A 14,370-nucleotide genomic window follows, 5' to 3' on the forward strand; every position below is an offset into this window, starting at 1 on the left:
GTGTCTTTGACAATTAAGGTAGATTTGATGACAGCAATTTTAATTGAGTGGGAAGTTACGAGGAATCAAGTAATTGCCATGGTTTTATGGTAGAAAACGTTTGAGGATTTTTCCTCTGCGAAAATCTCTCATTAGTTGTCGAACGTCATCATTTATCTTCGGTACGTTTGAAATTTTAAGCTCATCGGCATACATGAAACTCGAATCCATTCTTATCTGAAAACACTCATCAAACATTCAAAAACGTGATGATTTATGGATTTTTGCCTCTATACAAATGATTATCGCGTATCATTACTGCGAAAAACAATATTTTAAGAGGAAAACGAGAAAAGTACACACAAATTGTTTGTGCTCGAAAACAAACCAAAAAAAAAAGGAATAATCGTGAAATGTACCAAAAAGCAAAAGGCGGAAATGCATGTACGCCGAATCCAATGTTGTTCATTCCATTAAAAACCGGCATCAGGATAAATATTTCATATTTTAAACGCATATTTGTCTTATCACAGAAATTCCAGTTCCATCGTTTATTGATTCAGTTTTATCTTTTGTTTCACATAACGCAGCGGCACAAGCGGCATTTTCTATATCATTAAATTCGCACTCGAGCTTAGCTGTCATCCATATCTCTTTAATAATAAATAATAATTTTCGTCATCAGTGTCACACATTCGCTCACTCTATTTTGTGTGTGTTCGTAAAGTCAAGAGAAAAATTTTTTTTTTCGAGTCAAGTTTTGAATAAGAGCGCTTTATGAAACTTATTGAGGTAGGTTCACTTTTTTTCTACTTATTACAGAAAAATTATTTAAAAGAATTTTAATTTTAAACTTTTTGGAGCTGAAATTCACAATTTAGAGATTTATTTAATTTAAATTTAATTTTCTTTAATTTAATTTTAATTTTAACTTTTTATCAATAATAAAAAATAAATGTTAAAATTAAATCAAAACGAATTATTTTAATTTGAAAACATAAAAATAATTAAAAATTAATTATATCATTTAATAAAATTTTTTTAAAAATAAATTTTAACTTTATACAAATTATTAAAAAAAAACATACCTATATATTCATAAATAATTTATAAAGTTATTTTAAAATATTTTTAATTTATGATATTTGAAAATTTTATTAATTTTAATAAATAATTTTTATTTAATTTAATGTTTTTAAATAAAAATAACTAGCTTAAATTAAAATTCTAAGAAAATTAAATTTAAAACTAAGCAAATTCATGAAAAAAATTGAATTGTTTTTAAAAAAATAAATAAAAATATTAATGAAATTAATTATTTTAAGCATAAAAATATTAAAAGAATTAAATAATTAAATTAATTCCAAAATCTAATAACAACCTAATTAATTTTTTTACAAAATATTTCTTTATTCTTTATTTTAAATTATTTTATTTAAAAAAAATTAATTAAAATATTTATTTTTTTTTATTAAGATAATTAATTAAATTAAATTCTAATATTAAAATTCAAAGAAAATAAAAAATTTCATTTAAAATTTAAAATTAAAAAAAAATTTAAAAAAAATTGAAAATTTATTTTAATTATTTGTTTTTAATTAATGAAAAAATATGAAATATATTTGAAAAAAAAAATTTAAAGCGTCCTTTTAAATATAAAAATTATTGATAAATTTTTGACATTTAAATCTTAAATTTAAAAAAATATTTTTGAAAAAATCATGGTATAATTTTTTTTTTAATTCAATTCATTAACAGACAGACCAATAAAAACCCTCTAAAATCCACAAATAACTCACTTTTGGGATAATATTATTGTTAAGCATGGATTATCTAATGTTATTGCTTGTTAATGTACGTATCTGTACGATTTATATAGCATACGTCGCTATGATGTATGTGCGAGAGAAAATTTATCTCGCCTCCTTTTCCGGCGCAGCAGCAGCTATTTTTTTGCCGAGCAAAATGAAAAGTTACAAGATTTCGAGGAAGTTCCGTTCCATTCAATGTAATTCTTTTGTTCAATTAAAACATATAAAATATCGTTCGTAATAATTTATAATAATCTCAATGATTAATGAGTATGTATCCCAGCCAAAGATTTTTCTAACTTCCTTTTTTTATTTCCGTTTCATGAAGTGTTTGCTTAATGCTCGCTTTGAGACTGATTTTCTTTTTTTTGCTCGTTGGACATGTCTCTCTGAATCCATCATCATCGCACCACAAACAACAACAACTTTTACATCAACAGATCATTATTTATAAATGTTTGCGATCCACATCCATCCGGCGACGCAACGCTTGGGTGTATGTGACGTTCATAAATAACTAAGTGCCTAATAAATGGAAATATTGTGTCAAACGAAAATGAGTAATAAATAAAAAAAGATTTTTTTTTTCAAAATAAATCCTCACATATGTCATATTTTGGTCATTTACAATTTTACAGGATTCCTGATTGGAAAAACGATTCCAAACTTTTAATAGCTTTTAATTTTTGCGAGAGATGTCACGAAAAAAATTCGAATCCCAAAATTAAAATTAATTAAAAATACTTTTAATGAATATTAATGCGTAATTTGAGTCGAGTGGAAATATTTAGACGCCTGAAACTCCAACAAACAAACAAATTTGAATCGAAACAGACACACACTCGAAAAAAAAACTTTTAATTATATGGCGTCAAATAATAATAATAATCAGCAGAAGACGAAGCATAAGCAGAAAGGTACGCACTGAAATGTTAATTTTTTTATTATTATTATAATAATCCTCATATCATTTAATAAAATTCACGTGGCAGCTCCTTTCGAAAAAAAATACATGAAAATAAAAAAAGGAGAATTTTAGTGGGTGGGATAAAAGCGATTTGATGTTCGCTAAATGTGACGACTGATGAATTTCATTAATTCATTTTAATTTTCAGTGTTATTTACATGCCTTTTCTCGTGCACGCACACTTGACGAAGGTGACACTTTTGATGAATTAAATTCGTAATTCTATTAATGTTCGCTGATTTCTTCGTTTTTTTTTTGTTGTTCTGTTGTGTTGTTGTTGTTGTTGTGTGTGACATGAAATTAAAACTTCAGCAAAATAAAAAAAAAAACTGAAAAAGAGGGACCGAAAATTTTCGTTGAGTTGCATAAAATTGTTTCAAGCGACCGACGACCGAACATTAAGTGAAAATAATTAATGTTAATGATCAAAAAAGTCGTCAACAAACGAAAGGCAATAAAAAGTGCTTTTAGTTGTTTGTAGCTTTTCTCTTGAAAAGACAGACTGAAGGCAATTAAATGCGGGTTTCAGTGAAGAATAAAGAAAAAATGTTTGTTCGCGATAAAAATAATTAATATGAGTGAGGAAAAACAGGAGGGGGATTCACTAACGAACTTTGTGAAAAGTTGATGTTTCGCAAACAAAAAAAAATTGCAAAATTAAAATAAAATAAAATTATCGATTTTAATAAAAATTAAGCAAAGTAGAAATAAATTCCTAAAAGCAATTTAAAAAATTAATTTTAATTGAAAAATTAAAAGAATAAAATAAAATTAAAATTCGTAATTTTTATAAAATTTCCCTTTTGATTGATTTTGAAAATTGCCTCCAGGCTATTATTGCGATTTTTTAAAATTATTTTTAGAAGTGATTCAACATGAATGACTAACGATCATGTAAATATGTTTTGCAACTCAAAGTTTTAAATTCATTTGTGAAGGTACTCGAATAAGCTTATCTTTGAAATTTTAGTTTCTTTGAATGAAAAAATTGTTTACTCTAACTTTATTTATTTTTTTCTTTGATTAAATTAATTAATTTAATTAAATTAATCAAACAATTTAAAAAAACTGTGTCATTGCTTTAAAATGTTCTACAGCGAATTAATTTCATTTTCTCTTTGCAAAATCCGTAAATGGTATATAAGCCTCTTTCAGTATGCTTTATGTCATAAGATGTTTCACTTTTTCTGATAGTAGTCTGCAACTATTATTTTTTTGTAAAATAGTTTTTGTTGAATGACGGATTTGAATGATTCAAAAGACTCTGAGTGTATACTATTTTTAGAATATTTGATGACTGGTTGGTTATTTTTTCTTGTAAAAGCGGGCCAAAATAATATATTATCAATCGATTCTGTGCTCTTGGAATTAACTCTTGGTAGAAACGCAGAAATATATTTTTCTGTAAACGTAGAAAAACGACAATCATTGAATCTTCTTTTAGGGAACCTTTGGAGAAGTCACTTGAATTTTTTTAATTCTACATATAGCCAAACATTTTCTTTTTCCTCAATATGTGTTGAACCTAGAAGTAAAAAAAACATATGAATTAAGTTTTAAGTTTTATAAAAATTTTAAAAAAATCTCGCATAAAATTTTTCAGTTGCGAAACACAAACTTTTCACATTGTAGTGTCAAAATATTCCAGACACAAAAAAATGTTTTTTTTTTCTCTGAACGTCAAAACGAAATAGGGGAGAGAGAGAAAATTTTTGCATACATTTTATTACTTTATCTTCACTTTTTAAGTGTTCTTCTGACTAAATGTTTAAGCTGATTACTGCTTGTCCGCTGCGTCGACAATAAAAACCTCAAAAGATAAGCAGATACAAATTGTTTAATTAATTAAGAACTTTCATGAGAAGGAGACTCCTTAAAAGTGAGGCGTCACCTACGCAACGAACTTTAATAATCTCTCGAAAACTTTAGATTAATTATGAACTTCTTTTCTTTTTGTTTCATCGCCTCCTTTTTTCATCCTTCGTTCTCGTGTCTAAAGATCAAACAATCGCTTCTTTTCATCGCAATTGTCATATCTACGTTATCGCAACACAATAGAAGAACTTAGCATGTTCTACACCTTCCGCGACAAAGACAGCAAAACGATGTCGACCTGTCATGACACACTATCTTCCGTCCGCACACTGAAATTTATAATAAAATTTAATGAATTAAACTTGCTCATATTTAACGGGGTGATAATATGCAATTTAATTTCAATTTAATTAGATTTTCTGTGTGTCACAGCGCGCACAATATAATAAATTGCATGCAACATTTAACATAAGCCTTTCATACGCGTTAAATGAACTCCACACAGTATTTTTCCATGAAAAAATTACCTCTCATAATAATTAGTAGATAACTTTATTTTTTGTTTTGCGTTGCGCTGTGCGCGGCAAAATACAAAAAAAAATGCTGAGCGATAAAATTAATGCATTAAATAAATAAATTAATAAAAAAATATTTTTTTCGCAGTAGTTCGGTTTGGCTTGTGCCTAGTTGCCTGGCAGCTAGAGTTATTCCTGAATTCAATTATAAATGTTTCACAAACATATTTCATGAATGCAAAGCTACCTCGTGCGTTACTGCTGTTGTTTTGATTCATTTGCCTTTCGCCCGTATACAATCCTGGAGTACAATTAAATTAATTTCTGCATTGCAGCCAATTGTTGGAGCTGAAGATGAAATCAGTATAGAGTACCTGAAGTGAATAAGTCCTTTTAATTTAGATGTTTGTTTGTTTATTACATCACAACACCAGATATTTTCGGAGAAAACAAGTCTGCCCTGAAGTGAGATGAAAATTTTGTCGTCAATTCTTGGAATATGAGGATGATGAACTAAAATTGTTTATTATGCTGTGACTTTTGACGTTGGTTGGTTCGTTGTTTATTTGAGGGAAATTTTACGCAGTTCCCTATTTGTTTTTTTTTTTGGTTTAAGTGAACACGAGGTATTTAAAATGGTTTTTGAAAAATTGTTTTTTAACTCGAAATGAAATTATCAAAAGTTCATAAAGGTCGAAAATTTACTGAGAAAAGAAAAAAAGTCACTTTAGTGCAAAATTCTTAAATTTTTCTATATGCTTTGATTTTAAACTGAATTTATCGTAAGAATCCTTTCTAAAGAAAAAAAGGAAATCTTAAATAAATTTCTTAAGAAATTTTTAAATTTTAAAGAAAGAAACTTTAAATATTTCATATTGGTCAAAATTCTTACAATATGAAAAAATAAAAAACCAAAACCATTTGACTTATGAGTTAAGCTTTAAAAAAAATTCAAGAAAATTCAAAAAACATTTGCAAATGTTATTATTAGTATTAGTAAAAGTCTGTTTGTTAAAATAATTCGAACCTTTGTGCCACACAGTGTACATAGAGTTTCTTAAAATTTTTCAAAAAAATAAATGAGATTTTTTGAAATTTTGTGTTAAATATTATAGGGATTTCTCCCTATATTTAGACTGAATTCCAATATCCCTTTAAGTTGCATAAATATCCCTATATTTCAAATTTGTTGAATTTTCAGTAAAAAATAAATTGTTTATCATATCATATATCTTATCTTTTTCAAATGTCCAAAATTATGTGGCAAAAACAGTAAATTAATTTTTTTATTTTGTTATTTTTAATAATTTCTTATTTGAATAGTTTTAAAAATTTTCTTGTTGATTTTAAAAAAAAAATAAATTCAAATCTTATACAAACTTTTGAACAGTTTAAAAATTGTAAGAATTCAAATTAATTTTTAGATTTAAAAAAAGGTACTATTGAAAATATTTTATTTTGATTTTCATTTTTAAGTACTTTGTTTGTTTAAAACTCGATATCTCGAATTTTAATTTTGACACTCGATTTTGATTCGATTCGTCTAAAATACATATTTTTAGAATCAATAATTATTATCAAAAAATTAAATGAATTTATGGAATTATGTATATAATTTAATAATTTAATTTTTTTATTATTATATTTAAAAAATGAAATTTGAAAAAAAAAATTAAACGACTTTTTTTGTTAAAAATATCAAAAATTAGCTTATCCCTATAACTCCCTAGATTAAATTTCGGAAAAATCCCTATGTTTCCCAATTTCATCCCTATGTTTAAAAATCAAATATAGTAAGCCTATGTTAGTTAGATCTAAAGTAATCGAAAAATCCTATAGATTGAAATTGATTGATTCCAAGTACCTCTTTATCATACCTAACCAAACTAAAAGTGCCTTAAATTTAAATAATCATTCCAGAATTAGGACTAAATAATTACACGAAACCTTAAAAAAATCTCATGCCATATTTTTTTCGATCAAAAGATAAAATCGAGTGATGTGCGTCTATTTCTTAACATATACGGTTAGACATCACTGATTTTCGACACATTTACACTTAAATATTCAGATAGCATGTTTTTGGTGCACTTGTAAATCATTATCAAGACATTGTACATTATTCTTTGTTTGACACTTAGCAAATTCGTTTGATGGAGCATTTCGCTTATCCTGCTATATCTGTTTCCTCTCGTCATTACTCTCATGTTTTGTATTTTCTGAAGTTCATTTAGTTTAGTTTACCAAAATTCAGTACTAAAGCTTCCTTTTTATTTCCATTAAAGGCTCATCTTCTGTAAATAAAAAAGTTTTAAAAAAATCATAAATTTTGACACAAATCCTTGAACTTACCTGCCATCCTCCAGTTTCCACATTTTTCAATGACCTTTAATTTAATTTCTTCTCATAATTTTCCTTCTTTTGTTATTTTCGTAAAACTAAAACTTTAACGAAACTTTAACTTAAAATGCACTAAAAACGTCTGTTTCTATCACAACTTTTTGCATTTCATAATAATAATCTTCTCCTTTTGTTCAACCCGTTTTTTTTTTGTGCACAATACTTACCTACCAAGCATAACAAGTCACTGTCCTTCCGCATTCTCCTAAATCCCCAAGAAATTCATTTTCTTTTTATATCTTCCTCCATACAGATTCACAACTAACTCCATTATTTGTCTGTGTAAATATTTTTCTTCGTATTTTATTTTTATATTGTTTTCAATTTTCGCTAGAGAAAAGTTTTTCCTGCATTCGTCGTCGTCGTCGTCTTTCTGCATAAAATTCGCATTATATAAACTTCTTCTTAAAAAGTCCTCTCATAAATTCCGTTATTGTTTCGTCTTTCGCAGTGAGTTGTGCGATTTACAAGTAAAACAGTGGCGACGAGGAAGAAATTGTTTGGGGAGAAAAGTTTTTTCTTTTTTAAAAGAAGTTGTCCACAATAACTGATGATAAGCAAATACAGGAACGTGAGATGAACATTAACAAACATTCAATTTCCCATTTTGATTCACACTCAATTTGGCGTAAATTTGATCAATATTTTCACGGGTTCAGTGAACATTTTTTTTTCTCTTGCGTTATTTATTATGAACGTGTCAACAATTAGAGAACAAGCCAACTGCGGTTTTATTGGCAAAAACTTCCATTCTGAAAAAAGATAGAGAGAGAGAAAGAGATTGATTATTTTGATCAGAAATTCAAAACTCGCACAAAACTTATTATTGATTCAATTTAAGATTCAAGTTTTATTTGCAAACAAACACACACAGAAACATCCACACTTGATTATTACCTTATTACTTTTCACATGTACTTGCCTTGTATATGAGAAAATTTAATTAAGTTTTCTTGTTCTATCACTTATCTTCTCCAGATCCACTTATTATTTATCTAATACAAAGTTTAGACACATCAAAAGTTGTCCTACACACTCGACTACTTGCAACAACTTTGTCTTTTGAATCAATTCAATTTGCGCTTCGATGATCGGATCTTCGTGTCACAAAACTCAGCCAACAAGTGATGACGAAGACAAGGACGACGACGCGGTCCAATACAAATACCTCGTTCCTTTAACATCGAATTAATTTTCACTCGATGCGAGAGTATTTGTATTGGAAAAAGGTGATAATTGAATATTTGATGCGATGTACAACGAACGGGAGATGATTGAAAAATATAAATGAGCAAAAGGTAAAGTTTTGTTCATATCTCTACGAGCCATTTACTTGACTAGAGGCCATCTTTGCAGCACAAAACTAATTTCAAAAGACTTGTTACGAAAAGTTACAAAGGAAAGTTATTAAAAACGAGCAATCTAAAGTTAGCTACTTGTTGAAGGACGTGGTTTGGTTTCGGAAAAGTGGCTGTTTGTGGTTCCAAGAAGATGCGATGAAAATTTCGTTTGATGTCAGGATATAAAGATGGAAACAAAGATTCAGGTTAAGGTTAAAAGAGTAGTTTTTAATGATGAAAAGTGTCCAAATTTGACTTTAAAATGGTAAGTTTTTAATAAAATTAATGAAAAAAAATTTTTCAGCGAAAAAATCAAATTTCAGTTTTCGAATATCGAAAAGTTCTTTACGAATTTTCGAAAATGAGAATTTTTCAAAAATTTCAAAAGTTTCTAGATGATTTTCGAAAATTCGAAATATTCTTTCAAAAATTTGTGAAAAATGTTTATAAAAAATCTAAATTTTCGAAAATCGTAAGTCTCTTATATTGATTTAAAAATGGTAAGTTTTGAATAAAATTAATGAAAAAAATATTTTTAGTAAAAAAATCAAATTTCAATTTTCGAAAAAAAAAATTTCGAACATCCTTCTGAATATTTTTAACAATTTTCGAATAACGTAAAGATTTTTACAAATTTCGAAAATAATCATTTTTCGACTGTTTTTCGAAAATTTGAAGAGTATCTTTAAGAACTTTTGCAAATTAGGCCATTTTCGAAAATTCGAAATAATCTTAGAATAAATTTCGAAAATTTGTGAAAAATGAAAAAAAAATCTAAATTTTCGAAAATCATAAGTGGATATTGACTTGAAAATAGTTTGAATTTAATTGAAAGAACTATCTAAGTAGAAACATAAACATTGACAACCAAAAGCTACAGTTTGAAAATGAACTCTTCTGAGTCGATAGTATTCCCTGATCTTTAACTTGTCTCATTAAATTTTCGCTTAAAAACAAAAAGAACTAACGATTCCACAAATCCCAGCCAGTTACGTAAATAAATAAAAACATCTCACTGTCATCCTCAGTATTTACCTTGAAAACATTTCAATCTGCCATTAATGCAAATAAATTTCCTCTTCCATCTGCTCTTATGCATTCCATAACTTTATTAAATTTGAAATTCATGTGTTTGGAAAGAAAACAATTGCATTGCACTTGAGCGAGTCTTGCGGAACATCATAAGTATACACCGAAGATGGCATACAAAGCACTCCCACAACAACCCGTCTAGACGCGCTACATTATCATCTCGTATTTTTAGAGACAATGACAAACTAGCAACTATTGGATACATAATTTATGTGGAAAACGCTCGGGATTTATTTGTATTTGATGCAAAATTTATTGCATTGTTCGAGAAATCGTTCGGAACAAAAGGGGAAAAGTAGGAGTGCTCAGCCTTCCGTTCGTGCCTTTAACGTGCGCTTCTAATGAAAATGAAAATGAATCACTTTGTAACGTTGATTGTTTCTTTCAAGAGCAAACTTTGAAACATTTTCCCACGGAAAAAGTCGTAAAACGAAACGCGATGAACGTGTTAAAAAGTCGTCCATCACCATTTTTCCATGTGCGCACTCAATTATCTTATTGCTTTGTCATTAAATTACATGTTTTATGATTATTAGATGTACATTCGTTCAGTTATTCACTTAGATACATGAAGACAATTACCGACATTGGAGAGACAGCATATTTCGCAATTATGAAAAAATGCGACACGTGAGAGACAGAAAAATTGTAATCTATACAGATCAGTGAAAATAACTTATTCAGCTTTAATTTCTCAGAACACGTAGAAACGTGAAAATATCAGAAAAAAGTTTTCGACATAGACATCTGGAATCGAACCAGAGTCTTCCTGAAGTTTAATTTGAACTTAAATATCAAATAAAATCGGGGTCTAAGAAGGTTCATGAACCTGAATACTTAACCTTTTGAATGAAATATTTTGTATTAACTGAATAACTTTTAAATGTTTCAACTTCCTTTTATACTCTAATCATGGTAATCATCATAGTTATAGTAATGTTCAGAGGTTCCTTAAATTTTTCTTTATGAAAGATCCAAAGTAAGAGGCTCCAATTAAGATTTGTTTTAAAGCTCTTGAGTTTTTTTTACATAACATTGTTCAATGTTTCCTGAGGCGACTTGTTAATGTCGAGGTTAATGCTCATTACTTCTTGAATCAACTGCTTCAGTTTGTTCTCAAATTTCCTTTGTTTCTTTTGAGATGTAGTTTGAAATTGTTCAACAGATACTCTTGAATCTACCGAACTATGGTTTAAGTTAGTTAATAAGTCTTGATTAAATGGCTTCAGGATCTTACTTTTTCAGGTTCAGATTTATCAAATTAGTCAGAGCTTTGATTTTAACCATTAGTATTGAAAGGTTGATCGACTCATGATACAAAAATAACATTATTTGAAGGTACCTGAGTACTTTATACAGAAGTTTTATAAGATCTACTAACTTTTCTATAAACATGTCAACTCCAGAAACCCTGATGAGAATCCTTCATTGTCTATATGGCGAAGTTCAACTTTTCCATGGATCTTGTTCCTGATCGACTTTTTTTCATAAGGTCCTTGGAAATTTGCTTCTACCTGAAAAAAAAACAAAAGCTTAAGTATAAAATAACTTACCTCGTAAAAATTTTCCGTTTTGCGAAACATCAACTTTTCACACTGCCCGACTGTCTAGAAGAGACAAAACATTAAATAATCGTTCGAGTGAGTAAAAATGCAACAAATAAGTTTATTATTACTTTCCCGTGAAACACTTTTATAACCATCATTACATTAATATTGTGTCATCATCATATTATTTTTCCTCCTCTTTTTTCTTCACTTTTTTTTTATTTTGAAATTTATATTCAATTACATTAAAAAGCGTCATTCGTTCGAATGTCCTCAAGAATTGCGCACACACATGGTTATAAATGGTCGATTAAAGACATAAACTTTGACGTTCAAATGTCTCTTTTAACAAGTTTTTAACAACATTAATTCCTTACCCCCATCCCATTAAATTTCCTCCCCCGCAGCACGTCGTCGTCGTCGATGATGATGGTTATTATTTCGAATGGAAGAAAAAAAAATAAACGAGGAAAACATTTATTTGCCTACATTACCATTTATCGCTTTGATTATTATTATTATGGTTACTTTATTGCTTTAATATTGCTTTTGTATTCAATTTTTCTCGTAATCGGTTAAAATGTATTCATTTATTTGCCTTTTACAAATTTTTCCGAAGAAAAGTCTAATGACGATGACAGTCTTCCTACTTTGCGTTCTTTCAATATTTTTCTGTATGAAAACTCGGAAAAAAAACGTGTTTTCTTTCTTTACGAGAATTACTCCATTAAAATGTGACGACGTCTGTTGCTCCACTTTTAGCGCGCGCAAAATGAAACTTTATTTATTTATTTATAATGATTTCTTAAAATGTCTTAAAGGAAAAAAAAATATAACAGTGTCATGCTATTACTGGATCAACGAAGCACGGCAACCAGCACGAGGAAATATAATAATAATTTTTCTAGTTTACTTTTTAAAAGAAAAATGTTTATTACATTGTTGCTACATTTTTTTTTGTGCGATTATTTTTTCTCTTTCCATTTGGATTTACTTGCACGGACAAAAAGGAATTAAGGAAATTATGGTGATTATAATTTCATTCTTAATAATAAAAGAAGAGCAAAAATTTTTATTTACAAGAAAGGAAATTATATTTCAGACTATTTATAAATTAAGGCAGCGACAATTAAGGAAAATTATCTCGTCCTTAACTAATTTTTATCTGACATATCAGGAAATTTCGTTAAATGTCAATTTAAAAAATTACAGTTGAAATTTGAGATTCGCCTTTTGCTAATTCAAACTTAAATAAAAATTATTAAAAGAAATGAAAGGAAATAATTTTTAAAAAAAAATATTTAAAAAGCAACGTAGTATAAAATGAAATATTTTTTTTCATAAAATTCAAATGAAAGTATTTCAGTTCTAAATATGCGATAATTTGAAGAAAAATTTTAAAAAAATATCAATTTCTTAAATAGTTAAAATTAATTTGAAATTTAATATTTTATACAAATTAATTTTTTTTAATAATAATCTATTAATTTTTTTAATTAATTAAATAATTTTTTGAAATTAAAAAATAAAAAACAAAATATTTATTTTTTTATTTTTTTTTTCAATTACTTATTTTTTTTTAAATATTTATTTTTTTTTAAGTATTTATTTTTTTAATATTTCATTAAATTAATTTTTTAAATTTTTGAAAGTAATATTTTTTTACTAAATTAAAAATTGTTTTTCTAAAAAAAATGTAAAAATATGAAAAAAAATTTCGAATTGTTTCAACCTAAAAAACAAAAACTTTTTTTAATGATATTTCTTTTATTTTTATATTTATTGATTTTCTCGTCTTAAATAAAAATTCTTTTTGTAAAAAAAAAGTCGTCTTCCGCTGGAGAAAAGTTGACTCGAACCTCAACGCCCAACATTTCTTGCCTGTTTTTTTTTTGCGTAAACAAGTCACACTGGCGCCAACTATTCCAACGTGCCAAAGAGATGTCAAGCAGACTCATATCCTCTCTGTGTGAAAAAATATCATGAGAGGAAAGACGAAAAAAAAAACACACACACATCCTTTTGACTTTATTGTATTTTTACGTTTCTTGGAACATTAGTAGTGTTATTATTGTTATTGCCTTTCGGTATGGAAATGGCGAACAATAATTTATGAATTTTTTTGAAATGGCTTTGTTATTCTCACCGAAAGAGCAGTCGGGAGACAAGCAGTGAGTCAATTGTTATTCAAAGTTGTGTCATCGTCACTCGGCAAGAAGATTGGGGGAAAGAGACAAGGAAATGAGGGGAAAAGTTTTTGATTCGTCATCAATGGAAGACAATTTTTAGAGGTTTCAGATGATTTTCTATGAAATAAAGGTCGGAAATGTAATTGACCTTTAGTACTTAGACACACATACTGTCTATTAGTAAAATAGGAAATTAGCTGGTTGAAGTACAGAAAAAATATGCTTTATTTAGGTATCAAAATATTTTCGAGAATCAGAATAAAATTTTGTATAAAATGTCTTTAAGAATAAAATTTTGAATAAAATGTCTTTAAAAAAAGACCAAAATCTAATAAAATTCTAAAATCTACTTTAGAGCTTATTTAAATAAAAAAAATTATATTTTATCATTCATTTAATACCTAGTGAATTATTTATTTTTATTTTATTTTTAATTTATTTTATTTAATTTTATTTTTTTTTTTAAATTAAATTTTATTATTTTTCATTATTTTATTTTTATTATTATTATTCTTATTTTTTAAAAATAATTTTTAAAATAAAAAATAATTAAAATGAAAATGCAAATTCTGTCCTAAACTTTTCAAATTATTATATCTCATAAAATTAATTTAAAAAAAATTAAGAAAATTTCTAAACATAATTTTTTGATGATAAAATTACTTTCCAATTAATGTAAATGAGATTCAGAGGAATTAAAATTAATATTTTCATC

The sequence above is a fragment of the Culicoides brevitarsis genome, chromosome 3 (genome assembly GCF_036172545.1).
Source record: "Culicoides brevitarsis isolate CSIRO-B50_1 chromosome 3, AGI_CSIRO_Cbre_v1, whole genome shotgun sequence".
Taxonomy (NCBI): Eukaryota; Metazoa; Arthropoda; class Insecta; order Diptera; family Ceratopogonidae; genus Culicoides; species Culicoides brevitarsis.